This window comes from Arachis ipaensis, chromosome B6, assembly GCF_059453495.1.
Source record: "Arachis ipaensis isolate K30076 ecotype BB chromosome B6, ASM5945349v1, whole genome shotgun sequence".
In the NCBI taxonomy this organism is placed as follows: Eukaryota; Viridiplantae; Streptophyta; class Magnoliopsida; order Fabales; family Fabaceae; genus Arachis; species Arachis ipaensis.
The window spans coordinates 74,466,004-74,480,900 of record NC_142441.1 but is presented as its reverse complement, the minus strand read 5'-3'; the positions used below and the strand labels follow the sequence as shown (position 1 = coordinate 74,480,900).

At 38.6% G+C, this 14,897-nt stretch overlaps 1 non-coding gene across 1 annotated transcript; it reads left to right on the top strand.

The window, feature by feature from the left end:
• Window positions 1-13,460: 13,460 nt before the first annotated feature.
• On the top strand, window positions 13,461-13,567 carry LOC148561371 (small nucleolar RNA R71). Its single transcript, XR_015886328.1, has one exon. It is a non-coding gene; the product is annotated as a small nucleolar RNA R71 (small nucleolar RNA).
• The last annotated feature ends 1,330 nt before the right edge of the window (window positions 13,568-14,897 follow it).

The window sequence follows — 14,897 nt, the reverse complement described above, 5'->3', positions numbered from 1 at the left end:
GAATTTTGAATGATTTCATGAGAATTATGCATGAATTGAATGATAAAATAGATGATGCATGATCTCATAATTAAGAGAAAGACTTTGATGTACTTTGTTTGATTGATTTCAGGTAACAGGAAGCAGAGAAGAGCCATGTTAGTGGCTACGTTAGTGCCACTAACGTGGCCATTAAAGTGGAAGGAAGGAAAGCTTGGAAAGTTAGTGAGAACGTTAACGCCACTAACGTTAGTGAAGGGCAAGAAGACCCACGTTAGCGACCCCGTTAGCTCCACTAACGTGGGCACTAATATGGAAGAAAAGAGAAGCCCCAACGTTAGTGAAAAAGTTAATGGCATTAACTTTGAAGAAGGAGCAGCGTTATTGGCAAAAGTGAGTGCCAATAACGCTAGCGAAGCAAAAGAAGACCCACGTTAGCTCCCACATTAGTTACATTAACGTGGGAACTAACGTGGAAGAAAAGGGAAGCGCCAACGTTAGTAGAAAAAGTGAGTTCCACTAACGTTTGTGAAGCAAAGGAAGACCCACGTTAATGGCCACGTTAGTTACACTAACGTGGACATTAACGTGGGCAAAAGTCTCACCTAGCAGCCTGACCATGCCTTCTTCAAACAAGAATAACTTGAGCCACAAAGCTCCAAATGAGGTGATTCCAATGGCATTAGAAAGTAGGATTCCAGATCTTTCCAAGCATATATGGCACTACATGGTGGACACTGAATTTGAGGGAGAAAACCTGCCCCGAAAGTGCAAAGATGAACATGGTATCAACCTGTAGTAAGGCCAGCTGACCTCTTCACCTTCCAAGAAGTGTAACTCGAGCTGTAGAGCTCCAAATGATGCGCTTTTAAAGGCGTTGGAAAGTAGACATCCAGGGCTTTCCAAAAATATATAATAGTATGGGGGTGGACATTAAGTTTGAGCTCCAGAACTTGGCAATATAAAGCCCCTGATCGCTAACGTTATTGTGACTCGCTTTTTCTAGTAACGCTAGCGACTGTGCCAGCGACCTTGTCCGCTTCAAAGGAGCATAACTTTAGTTACAGAGGTCCAATTGAGGTGATTCTAGTTGCGTTAGAAAGCTGACATTTAGAGCTTTCCAAATATATAGAATACTCTATAGTGGGCATGAAATTGGAGCACAAACCAGAGGCATCTTTTAAGCCCCAAAAACACCAACTGGGTAGCAAGTGGGACGTTAGCCACACTAACTTCAGCACTAACGCCGCACTTGTAGCGTTAGTGTGGCTAACGTTAGCACTGACATTAGCACCTGGACCTCAACTTGATTCACTTACAAGGACCACCCAACCTCAAGGAAGCAAGCCCACAAGTGTTAACCAATCAAGGCCACAAGAAGCATCTAGAATAGAAATTTTTATTTAATTGTAATTTGCTTTTAATTTCGTTTCATTTTGTAATTTAGGAGAGCCTATATAAAGGCCTTAGTTTTTACATTCAAGAGATTCTGGAATGGGGGATTGAAGAGGGGTCTTCGGACTCCCTCCCCTCACACACTCTTCCTTCTCTTTCTTTTTCTTTGTACTTTTCATTTATGAATTTTGAAGTTTCAATTTTTGTTTTAATCTTCATCTTTACTTTTCTGCACTTTCTTTCTTTTCTATTTTGGTAGAGTAATGATCAACTAACTCGTTCATTGGGTTAGAGATATCTATTGTGATTCAATGGATCAATTATGGTTCTTATTCTTCTTCTTCTTTTTTTTCTCTTGATTTTACTAGAGAGCTTTCAATTTTCATCCAATTGGGTAATTGTCTCGGAAGAGAAATTGCTCATACTTTGATTTCCTCTGAACCTTGGAAGAGAAATGAGGAAATCATGCTAGAAATGCTCTCTCACATTAGATTAGGTTGGGGGTTGGATGGATATTGTGACATTTAATTCTACCAATACTTTGATCTATGAATGTGTGTGGTATAATCAGTGACCAAACTTCATCTCTTTCCATGAGCAATTAAATCAAGGAATTGAGAAATTGTTCAAGCTTAGAGAGATTGGATTGCTAAGGAATTGGGATCCAATCACTTAAGATTGCCAAGGAGATCAATGAATGCATTGATTGAGAAAGAGATGAGAATGAACTTGATCCGGAGGATTTCAATATCTCTTGATCCCAATGTTCATTTTATTTTTAGTTCTTACATTTACTTTTCTTGCAATTTTACTTTTCTGCACTTTATTGCTTTCTTTACTTTTATGCTATTTTCTTTTCCTGTTGCTCATCATTCAAATCTGAACCGTCTAACTAGGATAATCAATTAACCATTGATTGCTTAATCTGTTAATCTCTGTGGGATTCGACCTCACTCTTTTGTGAGTTATTACTTGATGACAATTCGGTATACTTGCCGAAGGGAAATTTGTTGAGAGATAAGTATCCGTGCATCAAGTTTATGGTGCCGTTGCCGGGGATTAATCGTGATTAACAAACTACCGATTGATTGATTTACTAGATTAGACATTTTTCCTTTGTCTTTGTTTTCTGTTGCTTCTTATTTTCTTTTGCTAACTAACTGTTTGTGATATTGCCTCACTAAGAATCCTTCATTTATTAAAATGGAGATTCTAATTTCTTTTGGTGATTATTGTTTGAGACAGAGCTTTTTGCAGGAAAGAAAGGAGCATCCATCATATTTTAGTCAATCAAATTTTATGAAAAACTCTTCACCACCACAGAATGATTCACTTTACTATGCTCATGGTGGGTGGGAGTATCAAGAACATGAAATGGGGTACTTTCCAAAGCCACAAAATGGTCCATATTTTGGCATATTTGATCACTACTCAAGTTGTGGCTGGAAAGATCAAAATCAAAGATATTTCACTCATTCATACCCCATTCATCAAGAGCCATCACCTCTCAATTATCCAACCTCACCTCCAAGTTTCACATGCCTAAATTCTTCATCACTTGAGTATACATCAGCACAAAATTCTGTCCCAAATCCATACAATTCGTTTCACCATCTACAAAACTCAATCCACTACCCACAAGAGTCATACCACTTTCAGAACACACAACCACAAAACAACCAATTCCATTCACAAGCCAACCCCGACCAACCATTACAACCTACCCAACCTCCTTTAGATAGACTTGCTAGGATAGAACTCATCATTGAAGAACTAAAAAAAAGTAGAGAAGAAGAGAGACTCGCTAGGATAGAACTCCTCCTTGAAGAAATAATAAAGACAAACGAAGAGGAGAAAATAGCAAGAAGAGACCATGAAGAAAAATTGAGACAGAATGCACAACTCTATTCTGAAGAACAATTCATTGAAGAGCTAAGATCACAAAGAGAGACCACTTCACTCTCTCCAGAAATAGAGGAGTTCATTCAAAGGTCAAGAACAAGGGAGGAATCAGAAGAACAATAAAAAGAGGCAGCCATACCAAGTGAGATTCATATGAAGAAGGAGGAGGTTGTGAGAGTATATAAGCCTAAGGCTCCAAACCCACAGAGGTTACTAAGGGTGACAAAGGAACATGCAAACTCACTCCCAAAAGACTCAATGCAACATCATGTAGAAGAAAGGGAGGAAGTCAATCAAGGGAGTCCATACTAGTCCAATAAAATAGAGAGTTACATAAAGGTTGAGTTCATTGAACCACCAATTCAAGAAGCACTTGATGAAGAGGATGCTCCAACCATCATACAACACCCAAGTCCTGAAATCAAGGTGGTGAAGGCAATCAACATGAGCACTAAAAAGAGGATAGTGGACCAAGAAAAGAAGGACAATATCCATGAAGAAGAAAAGGTCAACCAAAAGCCATCCCACCCCTACCCCAACAAGCAAGTTTACTCAAGCTAACAACAGAAGAAGGCTTGCTGGTGAGAGGCACTCAAAACAAGGGGCATTAACTGGCTCCTCTTTCCTTTTAAGGTCATTCCTCTTAACAAACTGGAAGAAGAAGAAGAAATTCATGAACAACATGTCAAGATAATGACATTAAAAGAGCGCTTGTTGGGAGGCAACCCAACCGTAGGTAACATTTTCTTTCCTTGCCTAGTTTACTTTCAATAATTTGACATATGATTGCATTCTAAGTTTGGTGTTGCCATGCAACAAAATGATTTTCAATCTTCACTAGGTATTTGCATCATTCTAAAATGATAGTGTCACACTAAGTTTGGTGTTGTCACTTAACTTTCATGCAAAGTACCATGCTAACACCACTTATTAATGCCATCAAAATGTCCCTGTTTGTATTTCTTGTGCCTTTATTGTGATCCTTAATCTTGCTTGCTGAAACACATGCATACTCACACTTTATTCTAAGATATTCATGATTCATCATAAACCCCATCACCACTGTTTTACTTGTTGCTTGAGGATAAGAAATCATTCTAAGTTTGGTGTGGGAAGGGGAAGAATAGGAGGAAAAGGACAACAATAATGAAGATGAACTACAAGGTGGTAAAGTTCCTTTTTCCTCTTACTTATTTCCAGCACTTTAAATTGCATGATGGTCTTCTATTTATGCATGTGTGATTACTCCTTGTGAATAAGCATAAATTGATATTTGATTTGTAACATGTTGCTATGATATCATGATTATCATCTTGAATTTTACTTGCACCCAATATCTCTAAGAATGCAAGAAGGAAATCATTCTTGTGAAAGGAAAATGTTGAAGAATTTTATAAATCTTGGGGCAAGCAAAAGATTAAGAGGAGTGGTGGTTCTGATTGTATGATTGTGTATTGAGGTTGCATGTTTGTGAAAACTTGCATGGGAGCTCATAGACAGGAACTGAAATTTAGAGAAGTATTATGGAATTTCTCAAACATCTATTGATCCAAGAAGCAGCAACAAAAGAAAACAAAAGAAAAAAGAAAAACAAAGAACAAGCCCAAGGCTCTGAGCATCAATTACTAGGAAGAAAAAGAAAGAAACAAGAACTCAAAGAGTTATTGTCCTAGTTAAAAGCTTGTGGTGGATTTGTGTCAAAGAGAGAGGCTTGAGCAAGTATATCCTAAGGGGTGCTTCAACACCTAATACCTTAGACCAACTGGTTTGGGAGTATTGATTGAAAGCTTATCTTAAAAAGCCGCTTTGAGACATGATACCTAGAGTCGAGGCCAAGATACAAAAAGAAAAGAAAAATGCTAGAAAATAAGTGCTGCTTCAAAGGTGACAATCTATAAAGAGGATTCCATAATATCATTTGAATGAAAGTCCTAAGATCTAAGACTTCCAAAATGTAAGGACTAATGAGCACTGGAATCCTTGCATAAGCATACAAATTAGAGTTAACCCCACTGTCACTTATTCACTTCACCCACTAAGGCATCATAAGCAATTTTTCAATGCATTCCAATTAAGAGAATTCTTTGTGCATAGTTCTTTTCTTACTTGGGGACAAGCAAGATTTAAGTTTGGTGTTGTGATGCCAGGGCATCTTGGCTAGTTTTACTAGCCATTTTTTGTATGCTTTAGGTTGGTTTCATGCATTTTCTTAGGAAAAAAGCAAGTATTTGGTTGAAAATGCATTCATACCATGGTTCAAGCAAACATTGTGAATTTTGAATGATTTCATGAGAATTATGCATGAATTGAATGATAAAATGGATGATGCATGATCTCATGATTAAGAGCAAGACTTTGATGTACTTTGTTTGATTGATTTCAGGTAACAAAAAGCAGAGAAGAGCCACATTAGTGGCTACGTTAGTGCCACTAACGTGGCCATTAAAGTGGAAGGAAGGAAAGCTTGGAAAGTTAGTGAGAACGTTAACGCCACTAACGTTAGCGAAGGGCAAGAAGACCCACGTTAGCGACCCCGTTAGCTCCACTAACGTGGGCACTAACGTGGAAGGAAAGAGAAGCCCCAATGTTAGTGAGAAAGTTAATGGCATTAACTTTGAAGAAGGAGCAGCGTTATTGGCAAAAGTGAGTGCCAATAATGCTAGCGAAGCAAAAGAAGACCCACATTAGCTCCCACGTTAGTTACATTAACGTGGGAACTAACATGGAAGGAAAGGGAAGCGCCAACGTTAGTGGAAAAAGTGAGTTCCACTAACATTTGCGAAGCAAAGGAAGACCCACATTAATGGCCACGTTAATTACACTAACGTGGACATTAACGTGGGCAAAAGTCTCACCTGGCAGCCTGACCATGCCTTCTTCAAACAAGAATAACTTGAGCCACAAAGCTCCAAATGAGGTGATTTCAATGGCATTGAAAAGTAGGATTCTAGATCTTTCCAAGAATATATGGCACTACATGGTGGACAATGAATTTGAGGGAAAAAACCTGCCCCGAAAGTGCAAAGATGAACATGGTATCAACCTGTAGTAAGGCCAGCTGACCTCTTCACCTTCCAAGAAGTTTAACTCGAGCTGTAGAGCTCCAAATGATGCGCTTTTAAAGGCGTTGGAAAGTAGACATTCAGGGCTTTCCAACAATATATAATAGTATAGGATGGACATTAAGTTTGAGCTCCAGAACCTGGCAATATAAAGCCCCTGATCGCTATCGTTATTGTGACTCGCTTTTTCCAGTAACGCTAGCGACTATGCTAGCGACCTTGTCCACTTCAAAGGAGCATAACTTCAGTTACAGAGGTCCAATTGAGGTGATTCTAGTTGCGTTAGAAATATATAATACTCTATAGTGGGCATGAAATTGGAGCACAAACCAGAGGCATCTTTTAAGCCCCAAAGACACCAACTGGGTAGCAAGTGTGACGTTAGCCACACTAACTTCAGCACTAATGCCACACTTGTAGCGTTAGTGTGGCTAATGTTAGCACTGACATTAGCACCTGGACCTCAACTTGATTCACTTACAAGGACCACCCAACCTCAAGGAAGCAAGCCCACAAGTGTTAACCAATCAAGGCCACATGAAGTATCTAGAATAGAAATTTTCATTTAATTGTAATTTGCTTTTAATTTCATTTCATTTTGTAATTTAGGAGAGCCTATATAAAGGCCTTAGTTTTTACATTCAAGAGATTCTGGAATGGGGGATTGAAGAGGGGTCTTCGGACTCCCTCCCCTCACACACTTTTCCTTTTCTTTCTTTTATTTTGTACTTTTCATTTTTGAATTTTGAAGTTTCAATTTTAGTTTTAATCTTCATCTTTACTTTTTTGCACTTTCTTTCTTTTCTATTTTGGTAGAGCAATGATCAACTAACTCTTTCATTGGGTTAGAGAGCTCTATTGTGATTCAATGGATTAATTATAGTTCTTATTCTTCTTCTTCTTTCTTTTCTCTTGATTTTACTAGAGAGCTTTCGATCTTCATCCAATTGGGTAATTGTCTCGGAAGAGAAATTGCTCATACTTGGATTTTCTCTGAACCTTCGAAGAGGAATGAGGAAATCATGCTAGAAATGCTCTCTCACATTGGATTAGGTTGGGGATTGGATGGATATTGTGACATTTAATTCTACCAATACTTTGATCTATGAATATGTGTGGTATAATCAGTGACCAAACTTCATCTCTTCCCATGAGCCATTAAATCAAGAAATTGGGAAATTGTTCAAGCTTAGAGAGATTGGATTGCCAAGGAATTGGGATCCAATCACTTAAGATTGCCAAGGAGATCAATGAATGCATTGATTGAGGAAGAGATGAGAATGAACTTGATCCGGAGGATTTCAATATCTCTTGATCCCGATGTTCATTTTATTTTTAGTTCTTACATTTACTTTTCTTGCCATTTTACTTTTTTGCACTCTATTGCTTTCTTTACTTTTATGCTATTTTCTTTTCCTGTTGCTCATCATTCAAATCTGAACTATCTAACTAGGATAATCAATTAACCATTGATTGCTTAATCCGTTAATCTCTGTGGGATTCGACCTCACTCTTTTGTGAGTTATTACTTGACGACAATTCGGTATACTTGCCGAAGGAAAATTTGTTGAGAGACAAGTTTTCGTGCATCACAATCTTAAGTGATTGGATCCCAATTCCTTGGCTCACCAATCTCTCTAAGCATGAACAATTGCCCAATTCCTTGATTTAAGTGCTCATGGGAAGAGATGAAGTTTGGTCACTGATTATACTACACAAATTTATAGATCAAAGTATTTGTAGGATTACATGTCACTATATCCATCCAAACCCCAATCTAATCCAATGTAAGAAAGCATTTCTAGCATGATCTCCTCATTCCTCTTCCAATGTTCCGAGGAGATCCAATTATGAATAGCTTCTTTCCCAAGATAACTATCCAATTGGATGAAGAACGAAAGCTTTCTAGCAAAATCAAGAGAAAAAAAAGAAGAAGAAGATTGAAAACTAATATTGATCCATCGAATTACACAAAGCTCCCTAACCCAATGAAAGGTGTTTAGTCGTTCATAGCTCTCAAAATGGAAATTGAAATTGTAAAATACATTCTAAAATTAAAACTTCAGTCAGTGTAAAATTTCTAAAATCGAAAAAATAGGTCCCCCTGTCCCCCTAACTTAATTTCTAAGCAATTTATACACTTTCTTCCATTGATCTTCAAGCCTTGAATTGGGCTTTTGGCCTTGATGGAATTGGGTTGAAGATGGCTCTAATTGGTTGCCCTTGGTATTGAGAAGAGATCTGTGTAAAATTTGAATCCTGATGCTTTACGTTTGAGTCGACGTTTGAGAGCCAACGTTGACTCAAACGCCATTTAAAACAGACCAGCAAAAACCAGAAAGCTTTGCTGTCATTGGCGTTTGACTCAACGTTGGAGGCCCAACGTCAGCTAACCCACGCGTACGCGCACTGTGCGCTTTAGCGCAAAAGGGTAAAAAATGCTCATCCACACGTACGCGTGCTTCACACGTGCGCGTGGATGCAAGATTTTCATTTTGCAGTTTTAAAATGAAGCATGGGACGTTGGCCTCAGCGTTGGACCTCAAATGTTCCCTCCAATGTTGGCATTTTCACGCGTACGCGTACTCCATGCTTACGCATGCATTGGTATTTTTTCTCATCCACGCGTACGCGTGCTGTACGCTTAAGCGTGCATCACCTTTTTTTCTATCCACGCGTACATGTTAGTGACGCGTGCGCGTCGATTAAAAATTTTCAAATCTAAATTCTGGGCTGAGCATCGCGGATGTTGGAGGCTAGTGTTTGAGGTAACGTTGGACCTCCAACATCTGATTTTGACGCGTACACGTGACCCATGCGTACGCATGGATGGTCAATTTTTGCCATTCCACGCGTGTGCGTGACACACGCTTGAACGCGGATATCAAATTTTGCGTTTTCACGCGTACGCATCATAGACACGTATGCGTCATTCAAAAATCTTTCAGCCCCATAATTGATCATTTTCTCACAACGTTGGGGTTAACGTTGGACCCCCCAATGCCACCTCCAACGTGAGCATCAGCCATGTTTACAGAGAAGTGCTCTGTTTCTCTTCCAAAGTTTGAGGCAACGTTGGTGGTCCAACTTGGCCACCAACGTTGCTTCCTCTTTATCCTTTCCATGCTCCTTCTTCAACCTTCCTCCATGCCTTCCTTCACCTATCATCAACCAATACATGCATCAAAGTCTTGCTAAAGTCATGACAATTCTAATCATTCTTAGCACACAAGTAATTATAGCATAATTCTCATGAAATTGCATCAATATAATCATAATTGGATGATTCTAGGTATGCATGAATTTTTACTCAAATAGCTTACTTATAACTCAGGAAAGTGCATCACAACACAAAACTTAAATCTTGCTTGTCCCTAAGCAAGTACTGAATTTTCAAGAAGAAAGAATGAAACAGAAGGGAGTATTCTTATCAGCAAAGCATTATTAGTAGCTCATGGGGTTTTATGCAGACAATGCAATAGCTAACTTCTTATTGATCTTTAAGCCTAGAATGTCTCCTCCAAGCATCAACTAACATACTGCTATGACCTTTTATTATTTTCTTATCCTTGGTAATTGCTTTTCTTCATTTTCTTTTCCTGTAAACTTTAGCTCAGTGTCATGTGTTGTAGCAGTTTCTTAGTTTATTTGTACTTAACACATTTTTTACTACAGACACTTGGCTCACAAATCTTCTTAAGACATTGATGCCCAACACCTCTTTGGGTTACTAAATGTCTTGTAGCTAGGTTGCTCTTGATAATGGACTTTTGGTTGATAATCCCAGGTTAGTTAACCCAAGTTACCAAGTGTTAAAGCACTTCATAGAACCTAATCATCCAAGCAGATCCTAGTACACAGACACCACAGGAATATGTCCTAAGGTCCAAGCTATTCGTGTCTAGCCTTATTCATTGCTTTCTTTTGTTTTTGCTGCCACTTTTGGATTTTCTTTTTCTTTTCTTTTTGTTTGTTTCCCTTTTAAAGCAAGGACTTATATTTACTAAGACTCATAGACAGCATGCTAACTTTCACATAGAAAGAGAATAATCTATCCTTTTATTCATTTATAAGTGAGCTACTACACAATCAAGCATACACCACCACTTACTGTTATTTTACTACTTGCTAAAAAAGAACTATTCTACTTCTTTGTTCAAACATTTCTTTTATTTATTTGAAAAGACTTAGGGAACAAGACAAGCATTTAACAAGTGAAAATGAAAGCACACACACTTAGACTAGCACACTTATTGCAAAAATTAAATATAACAGGATGCAAAACAACTAAAACTAGAAGCTACTATCAACATGGGCACATTCAGACTTCCAATTTAGAGCAATTTAAAGGGAATGGAATTAAGTGACAATACAACCTCTTGGTAGTGCCTTCTAGTTGCTTCCTCTCTGTTATCATCATCTGTGGCTTTAGTATCCTTTGATGATAATGCATAATTCTTCCAGGGGTTGATTGAATTCTTGCAAAAGCTACTGAAAGCTGTGTGTTCCCCAAGAACTTGAGAGATTGGTATCATGCATGTATATTTGTAGGCTTTTAAACTTAGATTGGTGTGTGAACACCAAACTTGGTTTCCTACCTTATGTAGCAAATTGAATCTATGCAAATAATCATCAAGTATTTTTATTTAAAAAAGTAACTATGAAGCATAAACTGACTATACACTACATAGCAGACTACAAACTAGAAAACAAACTATTGTTAAGTAGTTTTCCTAATTGGTTGGAGCTAGTGACTAGTCATGCTGAGGGTTACAATGTGTTCTTTAATGAAATCTTTGGTGGAACACCAAACTTAGAATTACACATTCTTGCAATACAAAGAATCTACTTAACTCTTTTATTGATAAGCTATGAAAAGAAAATTACCTTTGGTTGGGTTGCCTCCCAACAAGCGCTCTTTTATCGTCACTAGCTTGACGTTCCTCTTTGGCATGGTGGATTGTAGTGCATTAGGTCTTCTCCCCTTACAGTGAAGCGGTCTCCACTTGATTCCTTAATGATTTATACATGCTCTAGGGAGAGGACCTTTCTAATAGTGAACACTTGAGGTAATTGAGATGGAATGGTTGGACGATGGGCTGGGATTGGTAGATGGTGGGCTGACATCACTTTGTCTCCTGGGGAAAAACCCCCTGTAGGAATCCTTTTATTTCTCCATCCCCTTGGTAATTTCTTCACAAATCTTCCCTCTTCTTCCAGTGGTGCTCCCACGAGTGTTGTGTCAAGAAGTCCCTTGCTAGCTGCTCCTCTCAACTCTTGTGGCTTCGGCTCTTTCTTGAACTCCATTGGTTGCTTCTTCTCTTGAGCTTCTTGTTTATCCATCAAGGAAAACTCCAGATGCTGCTATTGTGGTTCATTTCTATTCTCCTTCAAGGGACTCTCAATGTGCTCTTCTTTTAATTCCTTGCTCTCTTGCTCAGATTCATGCACGGGTTTGAAGGCCTGGAAAGTGAGCTACTCATCATGTATTCTCAATATCAATTCTCCTTGTTCTACATCAATGAGAGCTTTTCTAGTAGCTAGAAATGGTCTCCTCAGAATAATGGGATGGAGGTAGCTTTCCTCCATATCCAGAATAACAAAGTCAGTGGGAAGGAAGTAGTTTTCTAATTTCACCAATACATTTTCAATTAGTCCTTCAGCCTTCTTCTGAGTTTTGTTTGCCAATTGGACGATTACATCCGTGGATCTCAGCTCATTGATTTGCAACTTCTTCATAAGAGATAGAGGCATCACATTTATGCTAGCTCCTAAGTCGCAGAATCCTCTATCAATTTTTGTCTCTCCTATGGCACATGGAATATGAAAACTCCCTGGATCTTTTTTCTTCATGAGTATGTCTTTCTTGATGAGGGCACTACATTTCTTGTTCATTGTCACTGTTTGTCCCCCTTTTAAGATTCCCTTCTTGGTCAACAGTTCTTTCATGCACTTGATGTATGTTGGCTTCTGTTGAAGAATTTTGATGAAGGGGATGTTGACACTGAGTGTTGCAAAAATGTCTAGGAATCTTGAATATGACCTATCTTCCTCACTTCCCTTGAGTCTCTGTGGGAATGGTGCTTGTGGCACAAAGGGCTCGAGGTATTCTTTCTCTTTTTGTTCATTCCTCTGTTCAGGGCTAGCCATTTCTTCTATCTCCCTTACATCATTCCTTGGTTTTCCTTCGTCATCCTCTGAGTGTATGGAGAATTCTTCCTTCAGACCTTCTTCACTGCTTAGATTGATTGACTTGCATTCTTCCCACCTTACCTTCTTCATTTCCCCTCTTGGATTTTTCTCTGTATCACTTGGGAAACTATCAGTGGGCCTTGGAAATTATTGTGAAAGATGTCCTACTTGAAATTTGAGATTCTTAAGAACCTCCCCTTGGCTTTTCATAATACCTCTCTCCTCTTCCCGGAATTTTTTCATGTCTTCACACTCTTTGAGGTTTGCAAGCATAGCTTCCATTCTGGCCATTCTATCATCATCACGTGGTGCTGATTGGTTGGAATTGGAGTGTTGAGAGTGGTTATTGTGGCTTTAGTATGGTGAATGTGAATAAGTGTTTTGTGTGGTCTGGTATGATTTGTGGTTGGAGTTTTGGTGAGTGAAGTGGTTGTATTGGATTGGATTGTGTGGTCTGTGGTCTTGGCCTTGATTTTGTTGGTTTCCCCACCCAAAGTTTGGGTGGTTTCTCCAACCAGAGTTATAGGTTTTAGAGTAAGGATCATTATCTTGCCTAGATGAGTTTCCAAGGTAATTAGCTTCCTCCCAGTTGGCTCCTTCTTCTGTCTCCAATTCTTTTTGAGGTGATGGTTGAGTGTGGATAGCTGCATCCTGATTCTTCTCCATTTGTTTGGTCAATTCAGCCAGTTTCTTGGTGATCATCTTGTTCTGGGCCAGGATTGTATCCATATGGTTTAATTCCAAGACTCCCCTGTTGTTGCTTCTGTCAGAGGCATAAAAGTACTCATTGTCAGCCACTGTCTCTATCATATCAGTTGCTTCCTCAATGGTCTTCTTCTTGTTTAGGAAACCTCCAGATGAGTGATCTACAGCTTTCCTTGATTCACAATTCAGCCTTTCATAGAAGATGTGAATTTGCACCCACTTTTTAAGCATGTCAGGGGGCATTTCTTTGTCAAATCCTTGAATCTCTCCCAGGCTTCATAAAGAGTTTCACCATCCTGCTGTCTGAATGTTTGCACTTCAGTTCTCAGCCTGTTTACTCTTTGTGGAAGGTAGAACCTTGTCAAGAATCTGTTCATTACATCTTCCCAGGTTGTCAAGTTTTCCTTCGAAAATGACTCTAGCCATTTTGAAGCTTTGTCCCTCAAAGAAAATAGAAACAGTAGCAATCTATAAGTGGTAGGATGAACACTATTAGATTTAACCATGCCACATATCCTTTGGAATTTTGTGAGATGCTCATTAGGATCCTCTTGTGCACTTCCTCCAAAAGAACAGTTGTTTTGGACAAGAGTTATGAGATGAGACTTCAATTCAAAATTGTTAGCATGGATAGTTGGCCTCTGAATGCTGCTACCACAATTACTTGGATTTGGATTGATGTATGATCCCAGGACTCTCCTCTCTTGTCTAGTTGGGTTAGCTCCACCTCTTCTGGCATGGTTATTCACCTCTTCTTCATGATGGTTTTCCACATCCTCCTCCATGGTTATATCAAAGTATTCCTCCTCTTCTTCTGCACCAACAACCCTCTTTCCTCTTGATTCCCTTCTTAATATAAGGAAGGTTCTCTCCGGTTCACTATCAAAGGAAGTTGAAGTTTTTTTTCTCCTACCTGTCATACAATGAACAAGTACAAGAAACAGCAAGTTTAAAGTCTACTAAAACAGAGTATAGTTAGCTTGGTTAGAGCAATTTATCAAATAGTTAGTAGGTTAGCTTGCTGGAAAGTAAAGAAGTAAGGTAAAATTAAAGATAAATAACTAATAGAAAATTATAGAGAATAAAATGAACAACTGAAATTAAACTGCAATTAATCAAAAGAAAAAGTAAAGTGCTCAATCTAGTTATCCTTCAATTTAGTAATTGTCAATACAAAACCAATCCTCGGCAATGGCGCCATAAACTTGATGCGCGGGAATTTGCCTCTCGACAAATTTCCTTCCGACAAGTGCACCGGATTGTCGTCAAGTAAAAACTCACAAAAGAGTGAGGTCAAATCCCACAGGGATTGGTAGATCGAGCAATGTTAATTGGAAAATTATACTAGTTGAGCAGAATCGGAAGTGAAATTGGAATTGCAGAAAGTAAAATTGGCGGGAAACTTAAATTGCAAGAAAATAAAATAAAAGAAAATTAAATTGCAGGGAATTAAAGTGCAGAAGCTTAAATTGCAAGAAATTAAATGGGAAGGGAGATTAAGCATGAAATTAAAGAGCAGAAAGTAAATAGAATGGGTAGATCAGAGAATGGGAAATTGGGTTCAGGAGATGTATAATTCTCCAGATCAAATTCATATTCATCTCTTCCGCAATCAATGCATTCATTGATCTCCTTGGCAATCTTAAGGGATTGGATCCCAAT